The sequence below is a fragment of the Acinonyx jubatus genome, chromosome E1 (genome assembly GCF_027475565.1).
Source record: "Acinonyx jubatus isolate Ajub_Pintada_27869175 chromosome E1, VMU_Ajub_asm_v1.0, whole genome shotgun sequence".
In the NCBI taxonomy this organism is placed as follows: domain Eukaryota; kingdom Metazoa; phylum Chordata; class Mammalia; order Carnivora; family Felidae; genus Acinonyx; species Acinonyx jubatus.
In genome coordinates, this window is record NC_069397.1 from 45,675,290 (window position 1) to 45,692,211 (window position 16,922).

The 16,922-nt window shown below is 46.8% G+C and overlaps 1 protein-coding gene across 3 annotated transcripts in view; it reads right to left on the reverse strand.

Annotated features, from left to right (window-relative positions):
• Positions 1-14,414, reverse strand: part of PECAM1 (platelet and endothelial cell adhesion molecule 1) — a 74,758-nt gene extending 60,344 nt beyond the window's left edge. Inside the window, exons 1-3 of one of the 3 annotated variants that reach the window (XM_053212706.1) lie at positions 14,212-14,414; positions 9,086-9,211; positions 3,763-3,857 (exon numbers count right to left, since the gene is read on the reverse strand). The gene's annotated coding sequence lies outside the window, so the exon portion shown is untranslated. Of the gene's footprint in view, positions 1-272; positions 407-3,762; positions 3,858-9,085; positions 9,212-14,211 lie in introns of those variants that run through there. The other 2 variants (XM_053212707.1, XM_027047901.2) reach the window with 2 other exon arrangements.
• Between the last annotated feature and the right edge of the window lie 2,508 nt (positions 14,415-16,922).

A 16,922-nucleotide genomic window follows, 5' to 3' on the forward strand; every position in this document is an offset into this window, starting at 1 on the left:
GCTCAGCTTGGAACTTGCTGGACCTAGGAGGCTCTCCCTGGCTTCTGCGGTTGGTTTCAGCGTGAATGAAGGCAGCTCTTTGAGGTATCCATGCCTTCTGGTGTGCCCCTCCAGCCTGTGCCTTTAAACATACAGAGTATATCAGGCCACAGGGAGCTTTCTAAGACATAAATCAGGTCCTTTCACTCCCTTGCTTGAAACCTTGGAATGGGTCCCCACTGCTCTCCAGGGAAAGTCAGTTTATAATCCTCCACAATCCGGCCCTTGCTTACCTCTCCAGCCGGGTCTGTCACCCATTCTTTCCTTGCCCTACATTCTGGTTGCTAGAATTTATAGTTCCCAGAACACATCATGTGCCTGAGCCTTTATCTTTGCCATACCCCTCCCTAGAGTACTCATCCCCTCTCCTTTTCCGACCTATTCCTACCCAGGTGTCGTAACTCAGTTTAGGTATCCACTCTTCCAGAATTCTCCTCTGTCTCTCCCACACTGAACCACCCTTCCTCCGCATCCCTGTCTGCATTCCTCACCCCCCTGGGTTTCCCTGGCTGAGACATTTTCTACAGTATGCGATAATGGCCTGTTCTCACCCACGTGGACAGGACGGCTGGCTGGCTGCATGATCACAGGGACAGCGTCTGGTCAAAAAACATTAATAGAGTGGATGATCAGGTGAATGAAGACAAGTGAACAGTATTGTCTGAATTAGACTATTACTGCCTTGAGGTCTGAGGGCAGTGTTGTTTCTGAAATGCTACTCTCTGATACTGACACAGGGTAAATCTAAGTCAGGTTCAAACTGGGACAATGGAAATGAAAGACTTCTCTGCTGCAGGGCAAATACCAAGAAGGGATGGCTTCCAGCTAGAAAACAATTCCTCTCTCTGATCTTCGGTTCAATGGAAGTTATGATAAGAGCTGTGAAAGAGCAATGTAACACAACAGAACTTTTTCTATTGAGCTATTTACTTTTGTTGTTTTGTTTCCTCTATCCCCCTCCCCACTGTAAACTCTCTTCTTAAGCAACCCACTGGAAACCACCCCCCCTCCCGCGGCCCACCCATCTACCAAATTTCTACTTGGCAAGAAAAAAAGGAACACCATGAGTCCTCAAATAAAGGTTGGCTTCAAAGATAACTTTTGTATACTGTGGAGTAACCAGCTTGTGCTTCTCAAGGTGACTTTCAAGCAATGGTGATAAATGTCCCACCCGATGCCCCTAAGTTCCAAAGTAAACTTCTAAAACTTAGTCATTGTTTCACATACAATGCTAATAGTTTTAGCACACCATGAGAAAATAAAGCTTCCTTTCAAAATAAATGCCAATATTTTATTGATTTAATGTCTATTCATTTTTGAGAGAAAGTAAGAGACAGAGTGAGCAGGGGAGGGGCAGAGAGAGAGGGAAACAGAGGATCCGAAGCAGGCTCTTCACACAGCCCAAAGAGGGACTCAAACCCATAAACTGTGAGATCAGGACTGGAGCCGAAGTCAGACACTTAAACGACTGAGCCAGCCAGGTGCCCTAAAATAAGTGTTGATACTTTATTTTATTATTTTTTTAATTTTTTAATTTTTATTTATTTATTTTGAGAAAGACAGAGACAACGTGAGTAAGGGAGGAGGAGAGAGAGGGAGAGAGAATCCCAGGCAGGTTCCACATGTCAGCTCAGAGCCCGACATGGGGCTTGAACCCACGAACATGTGAGATCATGACCTGAGCCGAAACTGAGAGTCGGATGCTTAATTGACTGAGCCATGCAGGTGCCCCAATACTTTAAAAGAAAAGCAGAAAAAACTATATCCCCCAACTCACACCATGTACCAGAATAAATTCCAAATGGACTGACCCTCTGAAGGTATGAACAAAACCATAGAAGATCTAGAAGAAGACGTGAAAGAATTCCTCATGACCTCGAAATGCCAAAGGCTGGTTCAAGTAGGACTTAAAATCCAGAAGTTATAAAATAAAAGACTGACAAATTATACTCCGTGAAAAAAAAAGTTCTACTTTGCCCCTCCCCCCCAAAAAGAGGTCAGTCAAGAGAAAAAATACAAACTGGAAAAAATATTTGCAATTCACATCATTGACAAAGAGCTAACCTCTCTAATACATAAATGAATATGTAATCTCTCTAATATCCACCCCACAGGCACCATTCCTCATTGCAAACACCTGCTTTCTGTCACTATAGGTTAGTTTGTATTCTTAGAATTTTATAAAAATGGAATCATACAGTATGTAATATGTGGGGGGGTGTCTATCTTCTCTTATCAGCATAGTCAATTATTAATTTCTTCTTATTGCCAAGTAGTATTCCACTGCATGAATATATCGGTTTTTTTTTTAAATCATTATTTATCAATGAACATTTGAGTTGTTTCCAATTTGGAGCTCATAGAGAGCTGCTATGAACATGGTTTTGTACAGACACACACTTTGATTTCTCTTGGGCAAATACCCAGGAGTAGAATGCCTGGGTTGTATGATAGGCGTATGTTTCAACATTTTAAGAAACTGCCACACTGTTCTCCCAAGTGGCTGTATACTATTTTACATTCCCACCAGTGAGGTATGAGAGTTCCACTTGTTCCCTATCTGTTACCAACTCCGGTCCTTGGGCTCTCCAAGGAACAGAGATTTTCTAGAGGCCATACTAGAAGTTCCGGTTTATGCCGGATCTAGAGGGAGACAGCACAGAGGAAAGGGTCTTCATGCTGGGTCTCTGAACAAAGGCTGGGGAAAGTTTTTAAAGAGGCTGAGGCAGGAAAGGAGTGCGGTGCAACAGGTAAAGGTGGGGAGAGATACAGGAAGTTGGGCGCACAGGTGCAGTGGACAGAACGTGCTTTGTCATGCATGGCACGTCTCAGTGGCATGTTAAATCTCCACCAGGCTTGATTTTTAGTATTATAATGAGGGGCAAAGTCGGTGACAGTTCAGTGCCAGGGGCCCAACCCTAGCGCAGACTGGTTTGGTTCAGTCTTCACCAGTCTTGGTAGGGGAGTCCCTCCTTTGGGAGGCAGCCTCTTTCCGCATTCAAGCAAGATATGCTAGTAGGAGGCACTGGGTTTCAGTTATCAAGGAACGCTGGATTTTGTGGCCTGGGTTGAGGGCACTGGAGTCCAATCGCTGCTCTGTCTCAATTTGGGCTATTCTAGGCTCTTTGTCCTTCCCTATGCATTTTAAAATCAATTTCTCTGGGCACCTTTGTGGCTCAGTCGTTAAGCCTCTGACTTCGGCTCAGGTCATGGTCTCACACTTGGTGAGTTCAAGTCCTGCATCAGGCTCTGTGGTGACAGTGCAGAGCCTGCTTAGGATTCTCTCTGCCTCTCTGTCTGCCTCTCCCCCATTTGTGCTCTCTCTCAAAATAAATAAATCCTTAAAAAAATAAAATCAGGGGCACCTGGGTGGCTCAGTCGATTAAGCATCCGACTTCAGCTCAGGTCATGATCTCACAGCTCATGGGTTTGAGCTCCGCATCGGGCTCTGTGCTGATAGCTCAGAGCCTGGAGCCTGCTTCGGATTCTGGGTCTCCCTCTCTCTCTGCCTCTCCTCTGGTGCTTTCTGTCTCTTTCTCAACACAAATAAACATTAAAGACTTAAAAAAATTTTTTTAATAAAAAAATAAAATCAACTTTTCGATCTCTGTCTAAAAAAAGGCCTTCTGCGATTTTGACTGGAATGGTATTGAACCTGTAAACCATTGTGGGGAGAAGTGACCTTTTAGTCTTAGAGTATTCTGGCCCACAGACATAGCATACCTCTTGACAAACAGCAATGTTGTTGTAGTTTCCGGTGTGCTTTTTTTTAGAAACCTCGTGTCTTTTTTAGTTTTGAAGTCATGTAAATGTATTACCTATTAAAAATCAAATTAAGAAATTAAAGTCTAAAATAAAAGCTGTGCCTCGGGTGCTGGACATTATTTGGAATGACTGTTGTCCCCACCACCCCGGCCCAGACAATACTTACTACACGGTGACTTGTGTTGAGGCCCCCCCGGGAGCCCAGTCAACATGAGGCTGATCCTTCACAGGAGAGCCTCCCCACCCCCACTCACTATGGGTCTGCCTCCCTCTTAGTCTCTTTCTAGGGGACCCACTCTTTCTAGTTATCCCAGCAATCTCTTCCTCCTCTCTTCCCCCAGCTATGATGTAAGAACTGGACTGTATACTCTCCTTCATTTATTTTATCCATCGAAAAGATGATCAGGCTCCTTATTCTTTATTTGTACAGTCTGAATGTCTTATTCAAAATTAAAAATATATAAATGGAATGTTTTCCAGTTCAGCTTTTTAAAACTCATCAATTAAGGGGTGCCTGGGTGGCTCAGTCAGTTAAGCATCAGACTTCAGCTTGGGTCATGAGCTCGCAGTTCATGCATTCAAGCCCCACATTGGGCTCTCTGCTGTCAGCACGGAGCCTGTGTCAGATCCTCTGTCCCCCTCTTCCTCTGCCCCTCTCCTGCTTGCAAGCTCTCTCTCTCAAAAATAAACATAAAAATAGTCAATTCAGTGGCTTTTTATATGTGTGTGGCCCTCACGTATCTCTCCCCTTCTAGCTCTTTGTCCTCAGTGAACTCCATAATCAAAAAAAAAAAAAAAAGTTCCAGAAACTATTTTAGCTGTTTGGTAACTAATTAAGAAACTATATTTCTCCTTACAGTGCTGTTCCCTTCTTCCTCTTTTCGGTAAAGGGAATTAAAGGAGAACAGCGTGGTTTCTACATGCTGTGCCTCTGCCCAAATACCAGGAAAATCGCACAAATGTGTAACACAGCAATTCATTAACCACAGGAAAAAAACTGCCTGCTGTAATGAGGAAAAAAACAAAACAAAACAACAACTCAGGAAGTGCTTCTTCTGAGAAGCTAGGAGCCCTGTTGGGTAAGAAGGGGGTGGGGGTGGGAGAGATGGGGGGAGGGGCAGAGAGAGATAGAGAATCCCAAGCAGGCTCTGCACTGTGAAAGCAGAACCTGATGCAGGGCTCGATCTCACAAACCGTGACACCATGACCTGAGCTGAAATCAAGAGTTGGACGCTTAACTGGTTGAGCCACCCAGGCGCCCCAATAAACATTTAATAAAAACTAATAATAAAATAAAAAGGGTAAAACCAAAATTAAAAAAAAAAAAGACAGGGGCGCCTGGGTGGCGCAGTCGGTTAAGCGTCCGACTTCAGCCAGGTCACGATCTCGCGGTCCGGGAGTTCGAGCCCCGCGTCGGGCTCTGGGCTGATGGCTCGGAGCCTGGAGCCTGTTTCCGATTCTGTGTCTCCCTCTCTCTCTGCCCCTCCCCCGTTCATGCTCTGTCTCTCTCTGTCCCAAAAATAAATAAACGTTGAAAAAAAAAAAAGAAAAAAAAAAGACAGATAATAATAAATGTTGGTGAGGATGGAGATACTAGAACCCCTCAGACATTGCTGGTGGGATTGTAAAATGATACATCCACGTTGGAAAGCTTAAAAACTAGAATTGCCATATGATCCAGCAGCAATTCCATTCTTAGGTATATATACCCAAAGGAAATGAAAACACGCTTACACAAATACTTGTATGCGGACGTTTACAGCAGCATTACGAATAATACCTAAAAGGCAGGGGGAACTCAAATGTCTATCAACTGACGAACGGATAAATAAAAGTGATGTATCCATACAATAGAATATTATTTGGCAGAAAAAAGAATGAAGGATTGATACCTGCTACAGTATGGATGAACCTTGAAAACGTCATGGTAAGTGAAAGAAACCAAACATGAAAGGCCACATGTATATGATTCTATTTATATGAAATGTCCAAAGTAGGCAAATCTATATATAGAGAGAAGTAGCTTAGTAGTTTCCTAAGGCCGGGGGAGTGAAGGGAAATAAGAGTGACTCTGAATGGCTATGAGGGTTCTTCGTAGGAGGGATTACAAAGTTCTCAAAGATGGGGCACCTGGGTGGTTCAGCTGGTTAAGCATCCAAGTCTTGGTCTCTGCTCAGGTCTTGATCTCAGGGTTATGAGTTCAAGCCCCGCATTGGGCTCTGTGCCAGATGTGGAGCCTACTTAAAAAAATAAGTTCCAAAAGTTGAGTGTGATGATAGTTGCACAATTCTGTCAATAGACTAAAGAGCACTGAATTGTACACTATAAACAGTTAAATGGTATGGTGTGTGAAATACATCTCCACAAACTGTTATTTTTTACAAAGTTTTATCTAATGTTTATTTATTTGAGAGAGAGAGAGTGCAAGCAGAGAAAGGGCAGAGAGAGGGGGAGACACAGAATCCGAAGTAGGCTCGAGGCTCTGGGCTGTCGGCACAGAGCCTGACGCGGGGCTCGAACTCACAAACCGCGAGACCGTGACCTGAGCCAAAGTCAGACGCTTGACTGACTGAGCCACCCAGGTGTCCCTGTGTGAGCCTCAAGAGGTGTCGCCCCTATTGGGCTGTCAGCTCTGTGAGGACAGACGTGGGTCTGTTGGGCTCACTGCAGTGTCCCTGCAGTCAACACAATGCCTGTGATGTAGGAGGCCCTGCGTACATATTTGCTAAATGAGTGAATGTGCTGGAAGCGCAGATGGGTTGTAAAGAGTCATCATGTACGATGGCGATGCACGGGCCACAGTAGCGGATTTGCTCTCCATGGTTGGCCTCAGGCTGACCTAGACTAAGTGGGAGCTGATAGAAAGCCAGCATCCGCCCCTAGCCCGATGAAGCAAGATGCAGCCCTGAGGGGGGTGCAGGCCCAAGGCCCCAATGGAGGAGACCAGGGCCTGAGGAGCCCATCGGAGTGAAGGAGGAAGCGTGTGTGTGGGGGGGGAGGGGTGGTTTGAAGGGTCTGCATGCTCTTGTGTGAGTGGTGGTCTGGGTTGGAAATGAGCTGGGCCAGGCATCCTGAGAGGCCGCCCTGGTAGGGCTGATCCGATTTAGCAAATAAAAATGCCCGACCCCGACTTACATCTGAATTTCACGAGAGCAACAAGTCATTTTGTAATAGGAGTACGTCCCATGTATTGCACAGGACAGACTAGAAAATGATTTGGGCTGTCTGAAATTCAGATGTACCTGGGCATCCGGCATTTTACCTGACAACCGTCACTCGGGACCCCCTCTGTTTCAGGAACACGTATGCCAAACCAGAGTCAGGTGCAGAAACGCTAGAACGTTCAGGGGGCTGAAGCAGTGAAGTTTCCCATGCGTTTCTTTTTCAGGTTATTGAGGGGACAGGAGGGAAAACAGGCACTAAGTGGGGCTGCAGATGGGAGGGAGGGTCAGAAATGCTCTGCTCCGGGCCCAGCCCAGGACCAGGAGGGCAGTGTCTTCTAGGAGTCCCCACCTAATGAAACAGCAAAGATGTGCCTGCAGAGGGATGGCCTCATCCCAAGCAGGCACCCTGCTAAACACCAGGAAAGACAAAGTCCTGGCCCTGCCCTCGAGGGGTCTGGAGGCTGATTTATCAACAGACTGTTCAACAAAGAGTCAGGCGTGCTGGGAGAAGCTCCCCGCAGAAGACAGAAAATGAGGTGGCCAGAGGTGGCCTTCCCTGGGTATTTCTCTCTGGTTTTCCCCATCAGTCTAAGCGGAAAAGCAATATCTACTTCTACAACCAGTGTCTTTATCCATCTTCTTGACAATTGACTATCCTCTGACTCCTTCTTCCCAGTTTTGAATCATCCACAGAGAGAATCCCGAGCAGGCTCCTCACTGTCAGTGCAGAGCCCGACGCGGGGCTTCATCCTGATCATGACCTGAGCCGACATCAAGAGTCAGATGCTCCACCGACTGAGCCACCCAGGTGCCCCTGGATCATCCACAGATTTTATCAGAAGGTCAGCAGGGTTCTCATCCAAGTCATTAATAAAAATACTCAGTAGGGGAGTGAAGATACAACCCTACAGCACTCTACAGATTTGCCCCAGGCTGATCCTAATCAAAATTCTTTTGATATAAATGTTCAGCAAGCTACAAATCCCCTTCCTCTGCCGTCATGTATCCCACCCATCTCCATGAGGACATGAGGCTTCCTCATGACGATATCATAGGTGCCTTGATCAAATCCAGAAGTACTAGCAAACTATAGCTCCATTAGAGGGTGATCACTCTCAATACCATCCAGGCAGCAGTGGTCACAATAACAATAATAAATAAGAGAATATATTTTTTTTTTGTCTTCACTCTCCTTTGTTGTCCTTTCTATCCAAGACACAGTAAACTTCACTAAACTAAGAGGAAACCCTAATCGGTTTATCTTAAGTTCAAGGAAAAATTACCCTGCCAGGAACAACTCTTGGGGAGTGTGCGCGGGGCAGGGGTGGGGGGTGGCAGGGCAGGGGGGGCATGGTCATGGTTTATCTAGAGATCAGTAAAACGAATTTTAGATACAAAGAGTGACTTCGGTTTAAAGTACAGGCAGTTTCCAGCTTATCATCAGGTTTTGATCCAGAAGTTTGTTTTCAAGTTGGCTGTTGAGCAAATACAAAATGTACTCGACAAGCAGTCTGACAAACACTGATTAGGTTCCCTGCTCAACCCCAACAAGCCCTTTATCGGCAGTGAGGCTGAGATTGTAACTGAGCCCCAAGTTTCTTCGGGCTCCCAGCTCTGAGCCCCTTCCTATCCAGGGGGAGGTCTGGACAGTTTCCCTCCTCTGCACGTGGGACTCAGCAGGCAGCTGCCTGTATGCAGGGATTAGTTTTAAGCCCGCTGTCTATAACTTAAAGACATTTTTCATGGCGCGTAGGCCCCTCTTTTGGGGGACTTTCCAGCAGGAATGGTGTCCCCATTCCTCATGTCACCCCATCAGTGTCTGTAGATTCCCATCTCGATGGGTGCCAGAGCCTCATTTTGCCTGGGGACAGGTGGCAGCCATTTCTCCAAACTGCCTTCTTAAGCCCACAGCATTAGGCTCTAGAAATCCATCCTTCTCTTAATATTTTACTACTAGAGATTGAAGAGAAGTAGCAGAAAACACAGAAGGTGAGATATAGGAATGTTGGCTGACGGCTGCTGTTCACAAGCATCCCTTTACAGTTTGTTCTCTGTACACATAGGCTCTGGGGATCTAAGAGAGAAAAGCACTTAGAAATAGTTAAAACATTACCAACCGGGGTGGCTCCCGGTCCAGTGTGCATGTGTTGCTTCGTCCTTTCTCATGGGGCCGGCAGAAGTGTAGGTCGGCTTCTTATGACCAACTATCACCTCGGTCTGAACAGGAAATCTGGTTGGGGGAGCTGCGGAGAAAGCAGAAGCCGAGAACGATGTGAGCTGAGCCACAAGGATGTTCTCAGTTCTCAGCAGATCCCTCCGTCGTCTGCTTTGACAGCAACTAGTAGCTCCTGCTAACACATTGCCCCTCAGAGGTTTCCCCTCTCCACTGTTTTGGCCAGGCAGGTTTGTGCTATCCCTGGGCTGGGCCTCCCCGTGTTGCAAGTGTAAGGGCAACCATGTTCTCTCCCAGTATCTAACCTGAAACCCCAAAAATGGCCTGAGTTTAAAAGGTGGGGGAGAGGGGCGCCTGGGTGGCTCAGTCGGTTGAGCGTCCGACTTCGGCTCAGGTCACGATCTCACGGTTCATGGGTTCCAGCCCCGCGTCGGGCTCTGTGCTAACAGCGTAGAGCCTGGAGCCTGCTTCGAATTCTGTGTCTCCCTCTCTCTCTGCTCCTCCCCTGCTCATGCTCTCTCTCTCTCTCCTTCAAAAACAAAAACAAAAAAGGTGGGGGAGATAGGGAATCCTAAAACCGTAGATGACAGGGGCCGTGACATCTACCCTCCATAAAGCTCCAGCAGATTATTTCTTAGGCATGTAAAAACTTCATGTTGTGTCTATGCATCCCCTACAATCTTTTCCTAGTGAGTTATGATGGCTCACACTTCAATCAAGAAGTGTATAGAGCTTCAATAAAGTCCTTGTTGAAATAAATGAAATTATGGCCAGGGCCCAGACCTCAGCTGTTGAGAGTTTAGGGAAGGGTGGAGGATGGGGAGTCTGGGCCAGGCCTGACAGAGCCGCCTGTGAAGGTCATGCCCCGGAAGGGTCAGGCCAGGTGTTAAGGGTTAGACACGGCCTGGGTCATGAAGTAGGCAGAACAGGAGGAGTGCCCAGTGCAAGGACCAACAACAGACAGGTGCAGATCACATCAGAACTCTTACAGGAGTGGGCAGAGCGCACTTGCGGCTTCCAGGCAAGAGTTGGAGATGCCCAGAAAACCGACAAGCCTCTTCTAAAAATAAGTCATGACAGTTGCACCCGGTTTCTTTTGTTGTCAAGGTCACTAGATTGTCAAAACCATAAAATCCTGTAGGTACAGGGCTCCTCGATTTTAGCAAGACATCTAGCCAGGTCTGTCCCGAAGCCCTTGTGGAGAAGTATGTGCAATCTGCGACTTGTGGGACAATTAAATCAGGAGAGTTTTTAATCAGGAGCGTCTGGGCGGCTCAGTCAGTTAAGCGGCCAACTTAGCGGCTCTGGCCATAATCTCACAGTTCTGGGTTCGAGCCCCGCATCGGGCTCTGTGCTGACAGCTCAGAGCCTGGAGCCTGCTTGGGATTCTGTGTCTCCTTCTCTCTCTGCCCCTCCCTCGTTCATGCTCTGTCACTCTCTCTCTCTCTCTCAAGAATAAATAAACATTAAAAAAAAATTAAAAAAACAACGTTAAACTTCTGGCCTTAGTTCCCAGAGACCACTGAAGCAGGCTCCAGGCTCTGAGCTGTCGGCACAGAGCCCGAAGCAGGGCTTGAGCCCATGAACCGTGAGATCATGACCTGAGCCAAAGTCGGACGTTCGACTCACTGAGCCACCCAGGCGCCCCTGGGAAGGTTTTTAAAGACAGCTGAGGGAGGGAGGGCATGTTTCTAGAGGGCTGTGGAGTACCCTCTGGGCCAACGTTGGGCAACACAGCCTCCAGCAAGAAAGCCAAGTGTGCAGGCCAGTTCCCCGGGGACTCCAGCGGCCACGTAAGCCACTCTCCTCTCCAGGGGGAACGTGTACCTGTTGAACATCTCTTCGTCTTACTGATAAATAAGCTTCTAAGAAGGCAAATATTTGTCAAAACCAACACCTGGTGGGTCAGAGCAGTGTTCCTGCTGATTGCCAAGGTTAAACACAAAGAGAAAGGAAAGAAGAAAGCTGTTGTCATTGTGAAGGCGGTTAAGTGGCCTCTGTTGATTGTGGCGGGGGAGGGGGTAGTCACAGTTCTGGCTGGATGCTAGGAAGGGCCATGCAACAATGAACATGCATCTGTGTCCTCATTGTAGAAACTTGAGCAGATCTGTCTGACCACTCAAACAGCAAGCAGGACAGGAACAAAAACAAAATGTAGCCTAAGAGCTCAAGTCTCATGTGGAGCCAGCAAGGGTGGCAGAATGACAAAAGTTCTGGCTGTGCCACACAAAACTCAAGAAGAAAGGAGCCCATCTGGGAGTGAGCAAGACTGATTGGTTGACTTTGAGAGGGCCGGCCTGGACTTGATTTTGAGGGAAAGGCCTCAGTACTGGGACTTTCTCTGGGAAGTGGGATTCTCCCCTCTAAGTCCCCTTCAAACAACCTTCAGTGAAGCCCTGCCTTATTTTAAATTGACTTGGAGAGGCGTTTCTGCTCATTGACTTGGAGAGGGGTTTTTTAGGAGACAAACAAGACTCTCAGAGAGGTTAGTACGCTTGCCCAAGGTCCCACAGTCAGTTTAAGTGGTAAAGTCTGTTGGAGTGTTGGATGCCTGACTCCAAGGCCTGAACTCCTTGTACAAATGCCTCTAGAAGAAAAGCATTTCAGGGGTGCCTGGGTGGCTCAGTCGGTTAAGCGTCCAACTTCGGCTCAGGTCATGATCTCGCGGTTCATGGGTACAAGCCCTGAGCTGGGCTCTGTGCTGACAGCTCAGAGCCTGGAGCCTGCTTTGGATTCTGTGTCTCCCTCTCTCTCTGCCCCTCCCCTGCTCGCACTCTGTCTCTCTCTCTCTCTCAAAAATAAATAAATGTTGAAAAAAAAATTTTTTTTTTTAGTCTTAAAAAATCAAAAGAAGAAGAAGGAGGAGGAAGAGGAGGAGGAGAAGGAGAAGAAGAAGAAAAACATTTCAGGACTTCTTGAAATGCCCCACAATAGGAAAATCTTCGGCTTTGAACAAACACCAAAGGGGTCAGAGTGTGAAAAAGGTGAAGAACACAGAGTATAAAATATTTATTTACCAAGGTTATTCTAGGATGTAATCCTTCAATTTGTTCTATACAACTGTCTTGCTGTTTCCTGTTTCTTTATAACTTCACTACCCGATTAAACAAAATTAAAATAAATAGATGCATACAAATAAAAAAGGCAGCCAAGTTAGGGTATGAGAATATGCACAGGAAACAGTGCTAATAGACAGACATGAGATTCATGTGATTTAGGACCAAGCTGGGAGCCCGTGTAAACATTTCTAATATTGAGAATGTGAGAACACATGGGGCTTTCTAAATGGATCCCTCACAAACCTCAATGATCTGCTTTAATTAGAGCTGTTTACTTTTTTAATGTTTATTTATTTATTTTTATTTTTTTTTTAATGTTTATTTATTTTTGACAGAGAGACAGAGAGAGCATGAGCAGGGGAGGGGCAGAGAGAGACACACACACAGAATCCGAAACAGGCTCCAGGCTCCGAGCTGTCAGCACAGAGCCCGACGCAGGGCTCGAACTCACAGACCATGAGATCATGACCTGAGCCAAAGTCGGACGCTCAACCGATTGAGCCACCCAGGCGCCCCAAATGTTTATTTGAGAGAGAGAGAGAGAGAGCATGCGTGCGCCAGCATGAGCTGGGGAGGGGCAGAGAGAGAGGGAGAGAGAGTCCCAAGCTGGATCTCATGAACCATGAGATCTAATAAGAGCTGTTTAAAAAGACACCAATTTGCCCAGAGAAATAAAAAGCATGTTGGACACCTGGGTGGTTCAGTCAATTAAGTGTCTGACTCTTGATTTCAGCTCAGGTCATGATCTCTCAGTTGTGAGATCAATTCCTGCATCAGGCTCCTCCCTAGGCATGAAGCCTGGGCATGGGATTCTCTCTCTTCCTCTCTTTCTGTCTCTCCTCTGCTGGTGTTCTGCTTCTCGCTCTTTAAAAAAAAAAAAAAAAAAAAAAAAGCATGTGTTCACACAAATATCTGTACATGAATGCACAGCAGCTGTGCTGGAATTATTTATAATTCCAACTTTTCCAAAAAAAGCTGCAATTAGCCCAGATGTCCTTCAATGGGTGAATGGTTAAGCAGCGGTATATCCATACTATGGAATATTCTTCAGCAATAAAAAGGAACAAACTATTAACGACAAACTGAGCAAATCTCCAGGAAAATATGCTATGGCCTTCCACCCTCCAGTTCTCCTGGGTCTTGTGTGGAGTGACGCCAGGTGGTGACAGGGAAGCTGAGCATTACGTGAAAACCTTCCATTTCTTTTTTTTTTAAGTTTAATTATTCATTTTGAGACAGAGACAGTGCGAGTGGGGGAGGGGAAGAGAAAGGGAGCATCCCAAGCAGGCTCCGCTCAGGGTTTGAACCCACAAAACCTTGAGATGATGACCTGAGCTGAAAGCAAGAGTTGGACGCTTCACTGACTGAACCACCCAGGTGCCCCAAGGGTCCTCCATTTCTGCTGGTCCCACCAGCACAGAGCAAATCAGGGAGAACCCGGATGCTCTCCTCCAAGAGGCTCCTTTTCTTGTACTAAAAGGAAGAGGTGATCTGAGCTGCTCTGAAGGCATGTGGCAAGACCACGTCTGTCACCATCTTCTCCCTAATGCTGGGGCCCTCCTGGGATCTAGGGGTTCAGGCTACTCCACTGACAAAAATAAAACAGGAATGTTCACACTGCTACTTCCAACCTGGAAAAAACTCAGAAATCTTCTCCCAGGGTGACAAGGAACAAACATGTTCCAAATAATGGGACATTCTAGGTGGAAAGTGAACAGAAACATTTTGAGACCTAAGAAAGATCGTGGATGTTCGAGGAGGTAAAGGGGGGGGGGGGTTGAACATTATTCTAGAGATGCACTAAAATGCCCCAGCTCCTAAGTGGGATGTCTCCCTCCCAGATAATTTCATGATCAGTTGCAACCAGAAAATTATCCTCACGTGGACCTCTGGAACAGTGAAAGGATAAATGGAAGGTGTCCTTAGTCTCCTCCTCCCCCATAGATGAGGCCAAAATGCCATCCCTTAAGCTGGCTTACAGAGACGGCCCCTGAGGTTGGCCATGACTTACCTGGGCAGCCACAGAAGGGCCTGATGAGCCTGACAGTGTCTCAAGAACTCCTTCCTGGCCAGGGAGCTTCCTTCACTGTCTCTGGGGTCCCCACTCATCGCCTGCCCTGTGTCCTCACATCAAGAACCTGGCACAGTGTGTGTGATACCAGGGCCAGGGTGCTCTGAGCCGGGTGCTGGCTTCTGAAGAATGGCCTGAGTGCTGGGCCCACCCCAGCAGAGCCAGCTGTCACCAAGCACCAGGTGACAACCCCTGAAACTCATGTAAATGTGGAAGTGATGACACAGGGTGCCTGCCCTCTGAATACCAATCACCCAGGCATTTGCCTCTCCCCCCTCCCCCCTCCGCATCTGCCCTCCATCTGCAAAGCCTTACCCTCCAAGAACAGATTGCTCTTGGGGGTGGGGGGGTCTCCACGAGTGGGTAGGCACTTGCTGTGGAAGAGACCCTGCGCTGCCCATAGATCACATCTGCCTGGCCCTTGTAGAAAGGCTCTGCCCACACAAAGGGACTTTGAGTTTAAGTTTTCTGCCGTTAACACAATACTACCTGCGACTGCCTGAAAGTCCATTTTTTAAATGCAGCTAGGAAAGCTGAAGGAAGGGGAAAAGCGGGGGCCTGGTTCAGCCCCGGAGGCTGCATTGTTCTCGGGTCTCCGCTTACCCAGAAGGCCCCCACAACCCCTGGGGAATCAAATGAGATTGTTTTTCCCAAGATCCAGCTCTTCAGGTGTGAGCTGCAGTTCTTGGACAACGGTCACTGTGGCATTTCTGCAACAGGAAAGAGGAAGGAACTTCTGAGCTCTGAGCAAGCCCCCAAGCAGCCGCCAGCGAAGAGGAAAAGAGCTCAGTTTCCATAGCGATAAATCACGAGGAAGCCAGCCAGGGATAGTCGGCAGGAGGACTTTACCCTTCCGCTGGTTCTCTGCAAACACATTCCCAGCTCCAGGGTTCGTCTCTTGCCTGCTGCCCCTCCAAGCTGTGCCTCCAGAACCACAGGTAGAGGAAGGCTGCCTGTGGATGAAGTGACACACGCTGAATAAAAACCCAGTAATAGTAACTGCCCTTTATCATAGTGCACTAAGTGATTTTACACGCACTGTGGCCCGGTCCTATGTCAGTGCAGCTAACAGTAACTCACCCATGGTGCCATGGCTGGTTAGGGGCCAACCCAAGGGCCTTTGCTCTTACCACCCAGTTCAAGTTCGTCCTGTTTTTAGCTGGAATTATATCATCTTGGCAAGGTTGTTCCCTGTCCATTAGAAACTTTAATCAGGGGCACCTGGGTGGCTCAGTCGGTTAAGTGTCCGACTTCAGCTCAGGTCGTGATCTCACAGTTCGTGGGTTCGAGCCCCACGTCGGGCTCTGTGCTGACAGCTCAGAGCCTGGAGCCTGCTTCCGATTCTGTGCCTTCCTCTCTCTCTGCTCCTCCCCTGTTCGAACTCTGTCTCTCTCTCTCAAAAATAAATATTTAAAAAAAAAAAGAAACTTTAATCAATCAAATCCATACACACATAAATACAAAATAGAAAAATCATTAACATTTAGCTAATGCTGTTTGGGATAAAATTATCCCAATAATGAGATTTGTGGAATGAAAATAATGGAGGGGCTGTTGATGGTGAGAGAGTAGGAATCCCCAGTCTGCCCAGATTTACGGAAAATTCCAAAGGAGCAAACAGCCCTTTGCACTTCTGATAATTAGACTATCAGTAGTGAATTTTTTACAGGACCGAGGGAAAGTAACTCGTTCCTAGTTGTCAGTCTTTACATGCATCTGACTGTATTTTTCTTCTAATGACTAAATTCCTTTAATAAACATTCATTTCATTGACCCCTCTGGCTTGAAATAGTAGGACACAGCTGAAGGGAGATTTAACTTGTTCCCCCACCTCCAGCCCCACCCTGTGACTTAAAAGAAAAGCAAGCAATAACAAAAACAAAGTGGTTGCAGGCAGAAACAGTTAATGGGTGCCACCTGTCCTTCCCCTGCCCATTTCAGACTACAGACCTTTGACAATGGCGCCATCTAATGGAAGATTAGGTTAGGCACAAAAATCGTTTCTTTTACCTTCACATTTATCAGCAGTAGCTTCTTTTAAGCACTTCGTTATCAATGGACACCTCCAGGACTTATGTCATTCTTGGCTATTATTTGTTTCTAAACATATCATTGATATAAAAAATTATATTAAAATATAGCATGGGGCCCCTGGGTGGCTCAGTTGGCTGAGCGTCCAACTTCAGCTCAGGTCGTGATTTCATGGCTGGGTTTGTGAGTTCAAGCCCCGTGTGGGGCTCTGTGTGGACAGCTCAGAGCCCAGAGCTTGCTTCGGATTCTGTGTCTCCCTCTCTCTCTCTGCCCCTCCCCCACTCATGCTCTGTCTCTCTCGCTCTCTTTCTCTCTCTCTCAAAAATAAACGTTAAATTTTTTTAAGTATTTCTAAAAAATATAGCATAGGGATACCTGGGTGGCTCAGTAGGTTAAGCGTCCAACTCAGTTTCAGCTTAGGTCATAAGCTTGCTGTTCATGAGTTCAGGCCCTGCATTGGGCTCTGCACTGAAAAAAATCCCTGCTTGGGATTCTTTCTCCCCCACTTTCTCACTCTCTGCCCCTCCACCGCTTGTGTTCTCTCTCTCTCTCTCAAAATAAATAAACTTAAAAAAAAGATATATATGTAAGTATACATACTATAATAAATAAATAGGATA